At 37.2% G+C, this 17,550-nt stretch overlaps 1 protein-coding gene and 1 non-coding gene across 2 annotated transcripts in view; one reads left to right on the top strand and one right to left on the bottom strand.

The window, feature by feature from the left end:
• The window catches only part of Hacd2 (3-hydroxyacyl-CoA dehydratase 2), a 93,324-nt gene that overhangs the window by 30,133 nt on the left and 45,641 nt on the right, over positions 1 to 17,550 (top strand). The gene's annotated exons all lie outside the window — the stretch shown is intronic.
• On the bottom strand, positions 14,150 to 14,254 carry LOC124101891 (U6 spliceosomal RNA). Its single transcript, XR_006854732.1, has one exon. It is a non-coding gene; the product is annotated as a U6 spliceosomal RNA (small nuclear RNA).

The following is a 17,550-nucleotide window of genomic DNA, read 5'->3' as shown; positions in this document are numbered from 1 at the left end:
CGTCCATATGTAGTTATTGATGTGACAAATGTTTGTCTTACTCTGCCATGTTTGTGTTATATTTTCCACTTATACTGTTTTATTTGCTGTGTTTACCTACCTGATGTATTTTCTTATTTATTCAGATATTTAGAAAATTTTCTTTTTGATTGTCATATTGGTTACCATTATATTTATACCCTTTTTAATGCCCTAGACCTTTCTTTTCTTATTTAATATTTTACTATCTAGCTGTCAATTTTTAAAGTAATCTTCTGAAACCCATCTATACCCTATACAACAGTGAACTTATCTTAAGTCCACACTTTAATAAAGTCCACGCTATATTCAGTGTTCAATGTCAGGTTTTGCCCTAGTTTACTATCACCTTTTAGTTGGATGAAACTCATCATCTCGTAGTGTTAGGAACTGTAAAGCATCAGAGATTTCATCCTATTTACAAGATAGTTAAGTTAGTTTGTTACTATCTCATGGATTCTGGCAGAAGACATGAGACTCTTGGGTCAGAGACAAAGGATTTTGTTATTCATGACAAAAGCAGTAGGTGGAGTTCCCTCTTCATTTGCATTAGTTTTTCGTATCCCACACATGTGGTGGAGATGACACAGATGGGTCCATATGAATGTCTGAACATGCAGTGTTTTGTTTTATAGTTTTGTATGATTATAAATGCTTTCATCTATATATTTTGTGGACAGAGTTGGAAGTTTGAATTTATTTACTCGAGTACTAGTTTGAAAACATTCTCACTTGTAAATGTGCTGGAGAGTGGTCCCTATGGATGGGTTTTTGTTTGAAGAGGTCAGTAAAGGAGATTTAAGTCCCTTTTAACTCCTCTTTATCTCGTTCCTCTGTTACCATTCAGTCACTAGAGGGCACCCCTTCCTTCTTTTTTACCCTTTTCTTCTCTAGTAGCAAGTTTGTTTTTTCCAGATTGCTGCCCCAGGTCCTGCAGATTGAGTCTCTTCCTTGTACTTGGTGCACTGGCTGAAAGGGTGCAGTTTCAGTGTTTTTGTACTTAAGTGTAGACTGTCAACATCAGGGATGACTTAACCCAAATATAGGCCTGTTGCTCTGCTCTTCTCTCCTCTGTGCCGTTTTTCCAAATTCTCTTTGCGCAAAGTTCTGCAGTGGGTCCTTAAGAGATAGCTGTGCTAGAATTTTGGTGTTTTTTTGTTTTGTTTTTTTTTTTTAACTTACAAATGATTAAATCTCATAGTAGTCTATGTCTTAATTGTGCTAAGGGTATGTGTTTTGTGTGAGGGTTTTTTTGTTTGTTTGTTTTTGTTTTGCTGGTGGGGGTTTGTTACTAGGGATTGAACTCAGGGGCACTCAACCACTGAGCCACATCCCCAATCCTATTTTTTTTTAATTTTTATTAGTTATTAATGGACCTTTATTCATTTATTTGTTTATATGTTGCCGCAGTCTGGCTGGGCACACAATCACGAGCCACCACACAGCTTGTAGATTCAAACAGCAACTCTTTATTCCCGAACTCACACCAGCCGTCTACAATCACGTTCTGGGGAAATCCACGTTCTCTGCCCAAATCCACGTTCTCTGCCCAAATCCACCTCCACTGGGCTTCTATCTCCAAAATATACTGTCTGAATCCCGTGAGAACTCAAGGGGAACTCAGGCAGCAGGATACGCCCTATTCCCAGCAGGAATAATCTTAAACCTTAAACCTGGAACCTAAACTGGGAACGCCCTAAACAAGATTATCTTAAAACCGGGAACACCCTAATCTGCCTTGGTCCTTGAGCAAGGTTAAGTACATTCAATGTCACTGCAACATGGGGTACGCTGGCAAGGAAATTGTCATACTTACTTGGCTAATGGCTCCCAGCATCTCCCCCCTTCTGATTAATTAAACAACAAGCAATGTGGCTTAAGGACTGTGCCTGGTAGGTTGTCCAATTCAACATATGGTTCTTACCCGTCATCGGAAAACTGACCTTTAGGCGTCAGCCTCCTGTCTTAGGTTGATACCACTGCAATTGAATCATACCCGTCACTGACTACCGGTCCAGCATACAGCCATACTTGTGGATAGGTCTATGCACCAGTGGGGGGGTGAGGTTCTTTGCCTCACCTCTGTTGGCCCCCAAATTTGGCCTTGGTGCCAGTGGGGGAGTGAGGTTAATGTGGCTTATGGACCGTGCCTGGTAGGTTGTCCAATTCAACATATGGTTCTTACCCGTCATCGGAAAACTGACCTTTAGGCGTCAGCCTCCTGTCTTAGGTTGATACCACTGCAATTGGATCATACCCGTCACTGACTACCGGTCCAGCATAAGCCATTGGCCCCCAAATTTTAGACCATCACTAGCAGAAGGGAGGAGGATACAGAAATGCCACGACACCAAGCCAATTGACGGCTCCTTGGGAAAAATTGCATCACTGGTGACACCATCAGCAAAGATATGCCACCATTACCACAATTCGCTGCACCAAACGATAGTTACATAGTCCAGGCAAGTTCTGCAAGCAGTTCAAAGCAGAGGAATCTATCAATATGTCCATTTCCTCCCAAAATCCGTTTCCTCCCAAAGTAAGTTGACTCTTTGATTGAGCATTACTTGTTGAGTTCTTCACTGGCACTGGGATGGAGATAGGAATTCTGGCAATGATGCTAAAGAGACATTATCCTGAAAAGAATTATTAAATATAATGAAAAGGAAAGGTGAAAGTAAACAAACAGATCTGTTAATCTACTTTAAAAACAATCCTTAACAGCTTTTTACCTAATTTAAATTAGTAAACAAACATCTGTTAACCACCTTTAAAAACAATCCTTAACAGCTGTTTACATAATTTAAATTAAACGATTTAAATCACGTGAATAAAAAAATAATAATAATTCGGATCCATTTTTTCATGAGCGCTCCTCATATAAGAAATATGGACATACGCACATACAGACATACAACACAAAACACAAGAGTGTACACAAACGTACAACACATAAGAAAATAGTAAAGGCCTTGTAGCTTTACCTAGGTGAAATCTCCATTGCAATGTTTAAAAACTCCACAGTCAAAAAATAAAACTGATCAGAAAAACATTAACCTAGGTTTGTATGAGCTCAAAAAATAAAAATAGAACCTTATGATGTGGAAAAATGCAATAATAAAATAGCTATTGAAAAAAGCATCCTGGTTAATCACTGTCGCAGATGTAAGAATGGCCAAGCTGGAGTTCTGGATATCAACTGTTATGGATTTGAGTCAAATCATCTTCTTTTCGATCTGTAGAAACTGTTTTAGTTAATCTCTCTGGAATCCAAATGGGCTGCTGTTCTCCCTGTGGAAAAACACAAACAGACCCCCGACTCCAGACAATCACTGGGTCAGGACCTTTCCATTGTCCTGTTAGAATATCTTTCCAAAGTACTTTAGGCTTATGTACATTTTTTGGATACATATGCCTTTCCGCAGCACTAAGTCCTGAAGAATCCAAATTTAAAAAGTTTAGAGTAAAAAGCATTATTTTAAGTTTATCTTTGGGGGATATATACCCCCTTCCAATTCCCTCTTTTTGCTTTAATAAGTATATGTCTGTATCTAATAGTTGTCTTAGCTTTTTGCATTTTCTATCTGTGTAATACCTTACTTGACATTTTCAACCATTTTCTATCTTATTTCTATCTTCTAGTTTTTTTCCCTAAGGTTTGTATTTTTACCCTTAGTTGCTTATTTTTCTCCTAGTTTTTTTTTTTTCCTATTTTGTGGGTATAAAATTCTTGTCTTCCTACTTTTTTTTATCTTTCTACATCTTCTTTATCTTTATTCTTTTTAACTTTCTATACTTCTGTCTTTAAAGTTTTTCACTTTAAATTTTTAATCTTCTTTATCTAAATATCTTTTATCCTATTATCTTCCCATTTTTTAAGTAATGCCTTTAAGATTAACTAGGCTTCGAATGATGCAATAAAGCAATCTTTTTTCCGCCATGAAGGTATCTCGACCACCTTCAATTTAACCTTTTAAAGCCTTTTAATTATCATCTATACTGTACTTTTAAATGTACTTTTTCACCACCTACAACTTCACTCTTTTAAACGAGGCTTAGATTCTGTTTAAATCGCTTTAATGTTATTTTACATGGCTGCCCTTCAACCAAAGGCTTTTTTTTTAACTCCATTGAGAAGCTTTGTCTCAATCTGCCATGTACAAATACCTTTTTCTTCTTTCTTCCTTTCTCAAGCTTTTAAATTAAGTCTAGTTTCCTCAAAATCTTTTTAAATGGCATTTTACAACTTTTTACTTTACCACACAGATTATCTTATCTAGAAACACTTCTTTTTCCTTTAACCTTTTATATTAAAATATATTTCCACATCTTGAATCTTTTTCTATCTCTTTTTTAACCGTTAACCCTTTTTATAAATTCACATTTTGAAACAACTCTTATAAAATTTCTGATTTAGACAAATTACTCCACTTTAATAAGATGAAAGACTTTCATGTTTTTTATGATACTATAATACTATAATTGAAACCCAACTGAAACTTCTTATACTCTTTGTATATAAATTACACATGATAGAATCTTAACTCTTAGTAACCTTGTTTTAGCAAAGACACAGACCAAAGCAATATTAAACCTTTTTTCCATTCACCAATTTATGAAAACACACATGCTTAAATATATTACCTTATGTAACTTAATAAGTAAAGAGTGGTTGATGTTTCAACATTTTAGCTTTGTAAATTAATCAGATGTCTGTAAAAACCAAGATCTTAGACAAATGTAGTAAACAGAACTAGTCATCTCTTTCTTGAAGAAAAATCCTTCTACAGGATACCATGATGGTCCCATTGATATACTTAATAACTTGTCTTTAAAAAGCCATTGGCTACATTTTTGTATTGTATCAACATATGCCCTAATTGTTCTTGGTCTCACTGGGGTGCCTCCTTCCTCTAACAATTTCTCTTGCTCGGAGGCGAACAAATTCAAACCTTGAGTCACCCATTTTCCCCAGTTTGCCTGAGAAAGTTCTAGGAACAGGCAACTTGAAATAAAAACAAAATAAATCAAAACAATAACACATTGTTTTTTGAAATGTTCACCCATTCTTTCTCTCTTCCTCAGGGGTGAGAAATTTCACTTACCTCTAAGCTTCAGAAGTTCCCCGTACGGGCCACCAAATGCCGCAGTCTGGCTGGGCACACAATCACGAGCCACCACACAGCTTGTAGATTCAAACAGCAACTCTTTATTCCCGAACTCACACCAGCCGTCTACAATCACGTTCTGGGGAAATCCACGTTCTCTGCCCAAATTCACGTTCTCTGCCCAAATCCACGTTCTCTGCCCAAATCCACCTCCACTGGGCTTCTATCTCCAAAATATACTGTCTGAATCCCGTGAGAACTCAAGGGGAACTCAGGCAGCAGGATACGCCCTATTCCCAGCAGGAATAATCTTAAACCTTAAACCTGGAACCTAAACTGGGAACGCCCTAAACAAGATTATCTTAAAACCGGGAACACCCTAATCTGCCTTGGTCCTTGAGCAAGGTTAAGTACATTCAATGTCACTGCAACATGGGGTACGCTGGCAAGGAAATTGTCATACTTACTTGGCTAATGGCTCCCAGCAATATGTGGTGCTGAGAATTGAACCCAGTGCCTCACACATGCTAAGCATGCACGCTACCACTGAGCCACAACCCCAGCCCCCCAATCCTATTTTTTATATTTTATTTAGAGACAGGGTCTCACTGAGTTGCTTAGTGTCTTGTTTTTGCTGAGGCTGGCTTTGAACTTGCGATCTTCCTGCCTCAGCCTCCCAAGCTGCTGGGATTACAGGTGTGTGTCAGCATGCCTGGCTTGTGTGGGTTTTATTTGTTATTGTTGATCTCTTAGATTTTTGGAAGATTTATAGTATTCAGTTGTTTAGCTATATTAGGATTTTTTTTTTTCTCCAACGTGTGTTGTATTTGTTGATTATATGTAAGTAGGATTTGTTTTCTTTTGTGGTGCTGGAGATCAAACCCAGGTCCTTGCACAATGTAGGTGGTTTTAAATTGTATAGGTTATAATTATACTTGTAGTTATAGCCTTGTACATTTGTTATTAGTTCTTTGGGTAAATTCCTAGAAATAGGTCAAAGATAATTTCATTAAAAAAAATTTTTTTAGTTGTATTTGGACACAATACCTTTATTTTATTTATTTTTTATGTGGTGCTGAGGATTGAACCCAGGGCCTTGCACGTGCAAGGCGAGCACTCTATCTCTGAGCCACAACCCCAGCCCCTGGTAATCTCATTTTGAAACTTGTATTTGTACCAACCTCCCAGTTGCCATCCAGAAAACTCAAAAATATTTATTGAGTTTGTATTGGTGGTAGGCCCTACATGACAAAGATTGAGGATACAAAACTCAACCATGCTTGGGTATGCTCTGGAGCCCAGGAGACAGATAAGAAGCAGAGAAATAATGGGCAAGCGTTATGCCCAGGTTAACTTTAAAGAGGTGCAGTAGAGGGGCACACAAAAGAGGCCACAGTGTTTTCTAAGCACTTTTCTGTTGTGAACAGATTCTCCTCTGTCTTTATAAAATACTCCCTCAACTTTCTTACCTTAATGGAAACATGACTCTCCTTGAGGACAGCACTTCCCTTGCTGCCCCTCAAGGTGAAGCCATTTGCTTTTCCACCCCCCATTCTCTGTCCCAGCTTGTCCTGTGTCTTAGGCCATCTGCACCTTTGCTGAGATTCTTTTCCTCGGGTCTCTCACATATTGATATTTCCTGGCTTTGGGTCCTTAACCTAATTTTTCTTTCTCATACAATCTCCCTGTGTAATCTCACCATTTCTTCTGGGGTTCAGTGGCTTCCACATATTCACTCTGGGCCACACCCTCCTCCTGAGTTTCTGTCCTAGCTGCCCATCTGGACATCTCTTCTTGGTACTCTGCAGACAACTCACACTCCACATGTACAGAACCTCCCTCATCATTTTACCCTAGACCTTTCCTCTATTCTTGAGACCTATTAGTGGCAATACCAGTTTAGTGACATTACCTGGTTCCCAATCAGAAAGTCCTGGGGGTCAGCCTTTGTTTTTATTTTTTACCATTTGCCTCTGCTGTTCTCTCTGCCTATTTTCTTTTAGAGAACATTATTTTTCTGCCTCTCCATGCTTATTATTTATTTATTTTAAAAATCTTCTTGGCCCTTACATCCTACCCTAAAAATCTCTCTACCCCTTTCTTTTTTGCTTTTTTTTTCTTCCTCTATATTTTTCTTGCCTCTTCATTTTTGCACATTATCTCCATTTCTCCTTTTCTACTTGCTTCCCCAGCTAGCTCCTCTGCATTGCCTAGTCTGACTATATCCTGTCCTCACTTCTCAGGCACTAGTCTGGTAATGTCCCTGCTCTTCCTTTAGACAGCTTGAGTTTAGATGGGACAACTTGAGGCTGTCCATTTCTGAAGCCTACGGCAGGGGAGGATGCATGGGTAGGCAAAGTATCAAATACTTCTAGATTAGAAACCAAAGCACTGTTTTCTCCACTTTCCTTCTATACCACTAGATAGGCCAATATTTGTCTTCTGAGCACACATGGGTAGTCAGACAATAGCTCTGTTGTGCCTTGAAGACCACGCTTACAACTTTGGGACAGAAAGCACCCCTAGACAGCCTCCAACCTGATAAAAGATATCTGAATGATTAAGAACTAAAGCTTTAAAGGAACGTCAGTCAGTGAACAGCAGCTAATCTTGGTGTTTTGATGGTGGCTCTTCTTCACAGCCTTCTTGAGACTTGGTTCATCTTTAGCTTTTATCACAGTTGTAGTCTTGAGAAGCATGACTAATAATTCCAGGAGGCAGTTGAGTTGAATAAAGTGTTTTGAATTCCTAAATTGTTCTGTTAATGACAGCTGCTCAGAAAGGAATCAAGGGTCTATAAATAATGGCAGATTAGCACCTTGAATAGACTGTTGGGAATCAAATAGACAGCTCGTTCTTATAGATTTTTTGGAAGTAGAATATATTGCTCCTTTATTGATTTAGAAGAAAAAGGAAGAAAAGAAAGGGTATGTGACAATTTAAATCAGGAATAATCTTTCAACTTTTATATAGTCTGTTTATTATTTGGTGCCCTTTCAGGGCCCTTACCCAAGGTCATAAGCATGTACTCTACTGCCAAGCTAAACTCCCAAACCCTGTTTTTGAAAAGAAAGTAGGGTAGAATTTCAGAAATTAATTAGTTTAATTCATTATGCTTGTGAAGGGATATAAAGGATATGTTGTTCTACCCTCTATAGTGATCAGACTGGTTATTGCTTCCACGGAATGAACAGATACACAAAATCACTAATTATACAATTGGTAGCTTACCAAAATATGGTTTAATATCAGAAATATGATTCTGATGAAAGGTTCTGTAGTAAATTTTGTGTTGTTATTGTTGTTGTTGTAGTTTTCTGTTGATACATTAAAAATGATCCCAAAATTGAGTCACTTAGAACAACACTGTGTTCCTGTGTGTGCTGTCTGTCAGGACTTCAGGGGCAGCTTAGTTGGATAGTTATGGCTCAGTCTCCTGCACAGTTGCAGTCAAAATATTGTCCCCAGCTGCAATCATCTGAAGATTGGACTGAAACTGGAGGGTGCCTGGTGACAGGTCTTGCTTTCTCACTAGGGCCTTCCATACAGGGCTGCTGGGATGTCCTCCATTACATGGCAGCTGGCTTCCCCCAGAGTGAGTGCAAGGGGAAGCCACAGTACCTTTTATAACCTAGTCTTTAAAGTCATATACCATTGTTTCTCCTTTTTTCTTTGTTAGAAGCAAGTTCCCAAGTGTACACCACACTCAAGGGGAAGAGGCTCTGCTTCTTGAAGGGAGGAATAATAATAAAGAATTTTTTTAATGGCACTGCAACCTTGGTTGTCTGGTTGTTTCTTTCCTGGGGTTGAAGGTATTATAGCTTAGTAGTTAAGAATTTGGGCTCTGAAGCCAGGCTTCTGGGTTTGATTCTGGTTCTACCACTGACTCACTGTGATTCAGTAAGTAAAAGGTCTTTACCTTCTTTTATGTACAATGAAGAGAATAACAGCATCTACCTCACTGAACTGTGTGACAAGCAACTTAGTTAATATGGATGTAGCAGCAGGCCTGATGCATGGTGTTGTGATTTGGATATGAGCTCTCTCCCAAAAGCTCCTGTATTAATTCAGGAATGTGAAATAATTGGATTGCAGAAGTTGTGGCCTAATCATTCTATCCTAGTTTGAGTGACTAGGTGGTAAATAGGCAGGTAGGCATGGCTGGAGGAGGTGGGTCACTTGGGGCGTGCCCTGGAAGTTTTCATCTTCCCTGAGGCCCCTTTCCCCTTCCTCTGTCTCTCTGCTTATTGATCCTGCCATGAGCTGAGCAGCTTTCCTCCTCTGGACCCTTCCCCAGTGATGTGGTGTCTCATCTTAGATTCAGAGAAATGGAGTCAGCCATCTGTGGACTGAGACATTAAACTCTGAACGCCAGATGAACATTTTTTCCTCTAAGTTGTTCTTGTGGGATATTTTGGTCACAATGATACAAAAGCTGACTAAAACACATAGAATGCCCTGACTAAATATTAGCTTTTATTGTAGTTTGAGCAACTGTATCACCTAATTTTCCCCCTTTATCTAATGCTAAAAGTAACCTAAAGTAATGCTAATACAGTATTTCTAATACCTAATACAGTATTTCTAATACCTATTTCTGGTTATCTTGAGATTCCTTTAGGAATAATACATGGATACATGGCAAGAGCCAAGTGAGTGGATGACTCTAAGTGCAGATCCCACCCCCACCTCCCTGGTAGTGGGGTAGCAAGGAAAGGCTTATAGCTTCAGGTTGGCACATTTAAGCAAAGTGCCTCCCTTTACCCTCTGAAGCTGACCTGGAAAGGGCCTGCTGCTACACTGTACAGAAAATGAATCCGGGACCTGTGATCTGTATTCAGTCTTCTTAAGGTTCATTGACATATTCAGTCCATGGATGTTTATTAAATGTCTTTGGAGTTCAACGCAGAAGGATTCTTTACAGTACTTTACTTGCTACGAATCAAGTGAAATACATACTCCCTAGCTCTCTGGAGGTTATCTGCTTTCTTTACATTTTCCATCTTGGATCTGTGGCTGATTTACCTGGATGGTTAGAGTATAGTGCTTGTAGGTTGAAATTTTTTTTTTTTTTTAAATAATCTGGGTCGGGGGAGTAATTGCAGTTTCATCACTTTTAAAGAAAAATGATCTATTAAAGGGCAACCAACTATTCATAGTAAATACTTTGACTGAATGCTGAATTTATATCTGGTATTAAACCTGATAGATCTTGGACCTGGTGTTGAGTTTGTCACATTCTTGAACTCCAGAATGATGCTCATGGATACCACATGTCAAATTATAAAAAGAAGCAGATTTTTAAAAATTTTTGGACATAAAATAGTAATTTTTTTTTCAGATATGAACTTTGTTTTTATATATGATTCAGAAAATTATTCACCAGAAAAAAATATTATACCAAATTTCACCATCATATTTCTTAAGGATAATAGTTTCCACGGCTAGAAAGTATCATTGAAATGAAATAGCTCTGAAAATGTTACCGAGTCTTGCACTCTGATATGCTTAGTTTGACCTGTTAAGTCCAGCCAAATTTCCTTAAGATTTTGGGTTCCTTTTCTCAACTATAAAAGAATGAGGAGGATTGCATTGTTATACAACTCAGAACTCTGACTACAATGGCTTTAAACAAATAAGGATTTATTTTTCCCAGATTACAAGAAATTTGTCTTCCTGAGCTACCATCCTTAGTATCTGACTTCTCTCTTTATGCTTGTGGTCCCACAGCTATAAGACATGATAAGTTATATGGTGCTCACACTCCAGGCAGAAAGTGGCCACACAGTCGAAACTTTCTGGAAACTCCATTTATTTCTCATTGGTCAGAACTATACCACATGGCTTCCTTGAGCTGCTGGGGATTCCAAGGAAGCTAGCTAGCATTTTTATCAGGGAGTACTTATTTGCCACCCCAGATAAGATCAGTGTTTTGTTGGTGGGGAAGGGAGGGCAATAGCACAGTGGGTAAGCAAGCGACTAGAATTGTCTGCCGCAGTTTTGGATGGTTGCTAAAGCCCTGAGTCCGTGGAGCAATCCACAAGTCCTTCCACCTGGCAGGAGAATAGAGTGATATTTTAATATTTGGTGTGAATAATTAATTTGCTTTATATTTTTAATGGGAGTTAGGAAGCAAAAACAGATTGGTTCATCCATAGGTAATATACATAGTCATAAATCTCAGCAGTGACCTTGTCTATGATCTTGTTTTCCTCCTAACATAATTTGCTGTAGTATAAGGGGTACTTGAATAAATAAATCTTCCAAAAGCTGTTTTCAGTTTAGATTACTGCTTATGTATGGTTTTTGTTTTTTGTGTTTTGGGTTGTTTGGGTTTTTTTTGTTTATTTTACTAAAATTATTATATATCAGTTGTTTGTAAAAACAGTTACACATTGTTTTGATGGAAATTGTTCCCATTGTGATTTTTAACAATTTGTAATATGGTAGCCATTAAATCAAGTTTGGGTTTATTGTTGTTGTTTGTTTTTAATAAAAAGGTTTTATTCCTAATATAAAAGTAGCACATACACATTGTAAAAAAAATCAGCTAATTCTAAAGACATAAAGAGCAAGGTAAAAATCACCTTTGATCCCATTATCCAGAAATAATTATTGTATCATCTTTATATATATATATATAATTATTTGTATTTTAGAATAATTTTTAAGGAAATATTTATAAACATAGTTCAATGTGAGTAAGTATATTATCTGAGCTGTAACTTAACATAAAAATTTGGAAAATTTTGGCTAAGTAACTTCATTGCAATGTTTAAAAAATAAATACAAACCAGGTACAGTGGCACACACCTGTAAGCCTAGCTACTCAAGAGGCCGAAGTAGGAGAATCACAAATTTGAGACCAGGCTGGACAACTTTGAGGCAGGAGGATCACAAAATTGAGGATAGCCTGGACAACACTGACTCAAAATTAAAGTTAAAAAAATTTTTTTTGAAGATTTGGGCAAGTAGCTCAGTGATAAAAGCACCTCTTTTAATCCCCAGAACTGACCCCCAAAGTAAACAAGTTGATATTTGATTTTCATTATTAATAGCTGAAAAATTTTAAAGTAGCATTCCTAAAATAGTTTGGCATTAATTTTTTCTTACTGGTTTTGTCTTGTAACAAGAAATATAAACTTCTGCTCTGGACCTAGGATTTCCTTTTTCCTTCCTGAGGCCATTTATTTATTTTTGGAGGAATCACAAATGAAATATTATCTGAATAATAGCAGATGATTGATGTGAAAATGCAATTTTTTGCAATGACCATTTAAAGTTCTGTGTGGGTTGGGTCTTTTTGTACCTGAACACTCATTTGCCTATCGTTTTCAAGCTGCAGATATATTCCACCTCTCCAGTTAAAATTAGCCAAGGAATTGTTAGGTTCAGGTTATAATTGCTCTTTCTCTTCCCTTCACTTTCCCAGCCTCTGCAGTACTTTGACAAGCTTCACTCCTCCTGCAAGCAGTGTTTTCAGTGTGTGTCTTTTATGTGCTGTCGACAGGCTCTTTCCATGTTCTGCTGGCCTCCTACTCAGGGAACGCCACCACTGCCACCACCCCCATATCAGTTCAGGGAAGCAGAAGTAGAGCGGACTAAGTCATTTGTACTTTCACTTCTACTGTATGCACAGCCCTCAGGAGACCCTTTCTTTTCTCCTTCTGTGATCTCTTGCCTATAGAGTCAAGTTACTCCCAGATGGTTCTTGGTGCCTTGATTGTGGGCTCCAGGTTCATATAGCCAGGGTTTCCTGCCATTCCTGGTGTGGATAACTAGGAGAGCACAAATTCCGTGTTTTCCATTGAAATTATTTATTGGACACATTAACATTATTTATTGGGCAAATAGTATTATAAATGTAACAATGGAATTTATTTTAATATAAAGAGAAAATGCACCTAAATTCTGTCATTTTAGTCAACAATTTAATTTATCTGGTTTCCTTCCAGAGCTGGTCCACATGCATTACATTGTCTGCATTAGTATAATGACAGTGGCTATCATTTGCATTCTTAGGGATTTTTCTTTAACACAATCATTTTTCCATTTTGTTACATAATCTTTATAGTGATACTTAAGTGAGTTTGTTTTTTCAGTAGTTAATTCGTATACATGGTACAAAATTGAAAAGATACAAGGTGTGTACAGTGAAAAGTGAGTCTTTCTCTTCAACCCAGTCTGTTGGTGCTGATCCCCTTTCCCTTGTTTCTGTGACATAACAATATTTATTTATTTATTTTTTAAATATTTATTTTTTAGTTGTAGTTGAACACAATACCTTTATTTTTATTTATTTTTATGTGGTACTGAGGATCGAACCCAGGGCCTCGAAAGTGCTAGGCGAGTGCTCTACCACTGTGCCACAACCCCAGCCCTAACACTATTTATTTTTAAACTTTGATTCTTTCTTTCGATTTATCAGTTTTTAGAGTAATGTGTTCATTTCCCAGAATCCTTTAAAGACAAGTGAAAGTTTGTGAGTTATTTTTTTCCATGTCAAGTGTGTTTTTTAATTCCTTAAAAAGTTCAAGGTTTAGTTTTAAATCAGGGAGCAATACTTCCAATCAGCCGTGACATCTCTCAACATGTCTGATTCATTTTAGCAGCAAATGCTTCATCAAATCTAAAAGAAGAAAACAATTTCATTTTGCGGGGAGGGGATTTGGTTCTGAGAACAAATTAACATTACTCTATAATTTTTTTAAAAAATGAGGACTAGTGTGTTGTGTTACCTTATACACCCCTCTTCTCCTACACAAGCAGGAATGTAATTTTCCTAACCCAGGAAGGCCCTGATACACAACACACACACATATACACACACACAGGTCTTGATATACTACACACATACTCACACTCCCCTTAAACAGAAAAAAAACAGAGTATGTCAAAGTGACAATGAAAATTTTGGGGTTTTAAGTTTATTATCAGCTCATGGATTTTAATAAATTTGATGTGATTTGGTCCATTGTCACTATTCTTTTTTTTTTTTTTTTTAAACAACTCTAAGCAGACCTAAAAAAATATGGAACATTTCAAATTTGTGTGTCGCCCTTGTGCAAGGATCCTACTAAGCTTCTCGGTATCATTCCAGTTTTAGTATGTTGCTGCCAAAGTGAGCATTATACCTATTCTTTTTTTTTTTTTTTAAACAAGAGAGAGAGAATTTTTTTTTAATATTTATTTTTTAGCTTTCGGCGGACACAACATCTTTATTTTATTTTTATGTGGTGCTGAGGATCAAACCCAGCGCCCCGCGCATGCCAGGTGAGCACGTTACCGCTTGAGCCACATCCCCAGCCCTATACCTATTCTTTTTGATGTTCGATTGATTTATCTTTGGCCAATAGGAGAGAGTGTGTGTGTGTGTGTGTGTGTGTGTGTTTCTTTCCTTCCTTTCAGTACTGGGGATTGAATCCACGAATGCCCTATATTCCCCAGCCCTTTTCTATTTTGAGACAGGGTCTTCCTAAGTTGCCCAACCTGGTCTTGAACTTGTGATCTTCCTGCCTCAGCCTCGAAAGTAGCTGACAGTACATGTGTCCACTATTGTGCCCAGTTGGGAACATCTTCATATTGTTTTGCGAGTCCCTTTGAAAAGGACCCAGTTATCTTTTTTTTTTTTAAAGACTTTAACTTTTATTTTATTTATTTGTTATTTTGTTTTTATGTGGTGCTGAGGCTCAGATCTAATGCCTCACCTGTGCTAGGCTAGCAATCTACCACTGAGCTACAACCCCAGCACCCCAATTATCTTTAATAATTTTCTGCTTTCTGATATGACAAGATGTTTCAGAATCTTTCTGTATTCATGATGCTTCTAAATTACTACAAAATATCTCATTGAATTATATGTGTCATCATGTTATCTTAGTATAGAACTTTTAGATTGTTGTCATTTTCTAAATATTATAAATAATTTTTAGCCAATATTTCTATTGATGTATATACTTTTTAGTCTTTGTTTTGTGCCTTTAGTGTCTCTGTTGATAGATACATTTTTTTATTCTTTGGTTTACACCTTTCATGTACATGTTCATGTGTAATTACTAATTCAAAGCATATGAATATTCTTTTAACTCTTAAAAATATTGCCAGATTGAATTGCCAAAGGATTGTGCCCATTTGCAAAATATAAATATGGTGGTTCAACATAATACCAACATTTGGGGTGTTATGATTCTTTTGAATATTCATTAACTTAATCATATAAAATTATAGATATTGCTTTTTTGCTGATTATGAAATTGAATGTTTGTTTATTAATTATATCCACTTTTATGTTAATTGTGCCCTTTGCTTATTTACCTATTAGGGTTTTGTTTTTTAACCTTTTGACTATTTATTCCAAAAATTTTTTTTAAATTTAGTTTTCTTACTCTGCTTGTGCCTTCAGCACTTTGACAGTGATTTTTCTGTTCTTAAGGAAAGCATACTTGATCCTGTCACACGCATGGAACCACCATAGGCTCTGCTGACATGATTTTTACAATTTAGACAGCCTCATAAGAACTTCAGTTCTCACAGCATGAACCCCTTGAAATCGGCCTGGGTACACGCCACATGCAGATTTTGGTTCTTCCCCTACCTTCTTGGTATAAAAGTAAACACTCCATTACCAAGGTTTCAGGACAGCCTAGTTTTGTTAGAAGCTGTGTAGTAGGAAAGCCTTCAAGGGTATAGGAAATGCTGTATTATTCTGAGTGCCTCCAGACACCATCCCTGGAAGAGCAAGGGTCTTGATTTTTTAAAAGATAAAAATAGTTGTAGTCTTTCCCTGTATTAAACATTAACCTGTTGTCATATTAGTTGTAAACATTTTACATTGCAAACATTTCATATTACAATCATTTCAGACATTGATTACAAGTATTTTAATTCTGTTCTAACCATGTAAAGACTAAGACCAATAATTACCCTTCTTAGAGAATGATCACCAAATGTTAAACATTAATATTAATTTGTTGTGCTCAGCTTCCTATGTAATGTTAGCAAGTCACTGTACTTTCTCCACATCTCATGTCTACCAGGTATTGCACCTGAACTTTTAGGTGCTTTCCAGCTCTTAACAACCAAGACTTTTTTAGCACTGCATAATCCTTGCAGTTTCTTGCTCTTTAAGTAAGAACTTTCCCAGAGATGCCTTGTTTGACAAGTGTCTGATGAAGTTAAGCTTCATTTTCTTCAGGCTTCTTTCCTATCCACATGATTTGGTAGAACTCTGAAGAAAGAACATTGTCAATAAAAGGGTGTTCTTGGTTTGCTTAAATGAAATCCTGTGATTGTTGGTTTCTCCAGCCAAAAGGGTATAACTCTAATCTCTCAACCATTGGATCTTGTGTTATTTCAAGTTAGTGACCATTGGGCTAGATTCAGGCTTTTGAGAAAGCTTTTTTTTGAAAGAATTTTCAGAAGTGTATTGAAATAAAATTTAATAAAAGACAGCCTAATAAATTTTTTTTAAATCTGATGTCCAGGGTACTTAGGATTTTTAGTGTACATTAGCAAAAAGTAACTATATAATAGCTTTCTTCTTTCTGCCCATCTACAAACTGGGAGTTGAACACAGAGGTATTTTATCCCTGAGCTATATCCCTCCCTATTTCTTTCTTTCTCTCTCTCTTTCTCTCTTTCTCTCTCTCTCTCTCTCTCTCTCTCTCTCTCCCTCCCTCCCTCCCTCTCTCTCTTTCTTTCTTTCTTTTGTTCTCATTGTTGTTATTGAGACAGGGCCTTGCTAACTCACTGAGACTGGCCTTGAACTTGTGATCCTCCTGCCTAAGCCTCCCAAGTGACTGGGTTTACAGTCATGCATCACCACACCTGGCTTAATTTTTTTCTTTTTAAAGACACTAACAGTGTGGTCTTAATGTTGAAATATATGTGAACCTATTTCAAGGCTATAATTAACAGTCTGGTCTAAAATACCTGGTGTTCTGTACACAATAAAATAGTCAAATGGGAATTTGCTATTGGAATGCTAACTATAATACAGAGATTTGAATAGGTTGCCTGACTTATAATTGACTCACTATGCCCTGTTACAGAATGGCATGTGGTATTTTCATCTTTTTCAAAATGTGATACCCTTTTATGCTATCTTCAGAAAGGTTGGGGATATGTGTCATATGTTTGATGTCTGTATTTTGCTTTCAGTCAGACTTTTCAAGTGGAGACCCCCCAGTAAACAAGCATGTAAAAAACCTCTGACTGTTTGATGCAGTCCTCAAAAGCCTATTCCCTTCAGAGGCTTCTGAGCTCCTTCTTGAAACCAGCTTATTAGAGATTTTTTTTTTTTTTTTTTTTTTTATGTAAGAACCTAAGTTAAATGGAAGAGTAAGCTGCTAGTGGCAGAAGCTTTGACAGCTGACGGTAAAGAACATTGGTGAACTAGAATCTAGCATGGTAGTCAAAGCCATTT

Source organism: Marmota monax, unplaced genomic scaffold (genome assembly GCF_021218885.2).
Source record: "Marmota monax isolate L192 unplaced genomic scaffold, Marmota_monax_Labrador192_F-V1.1 WCK01_AAM20220418_F8-fsc00052, whole genome shotgun sequence".
In the NCBI taxonomy this organism is placed as follows: domain Eukaryota; kingdom Metazoa; phylum Chordata; class Mammalia; order Rodentia; family Sciuridae; genus Marmota; species Marmota monax.
This window is presented reverse-complemented; position numbering and strand designations above follow the sequence as displayed.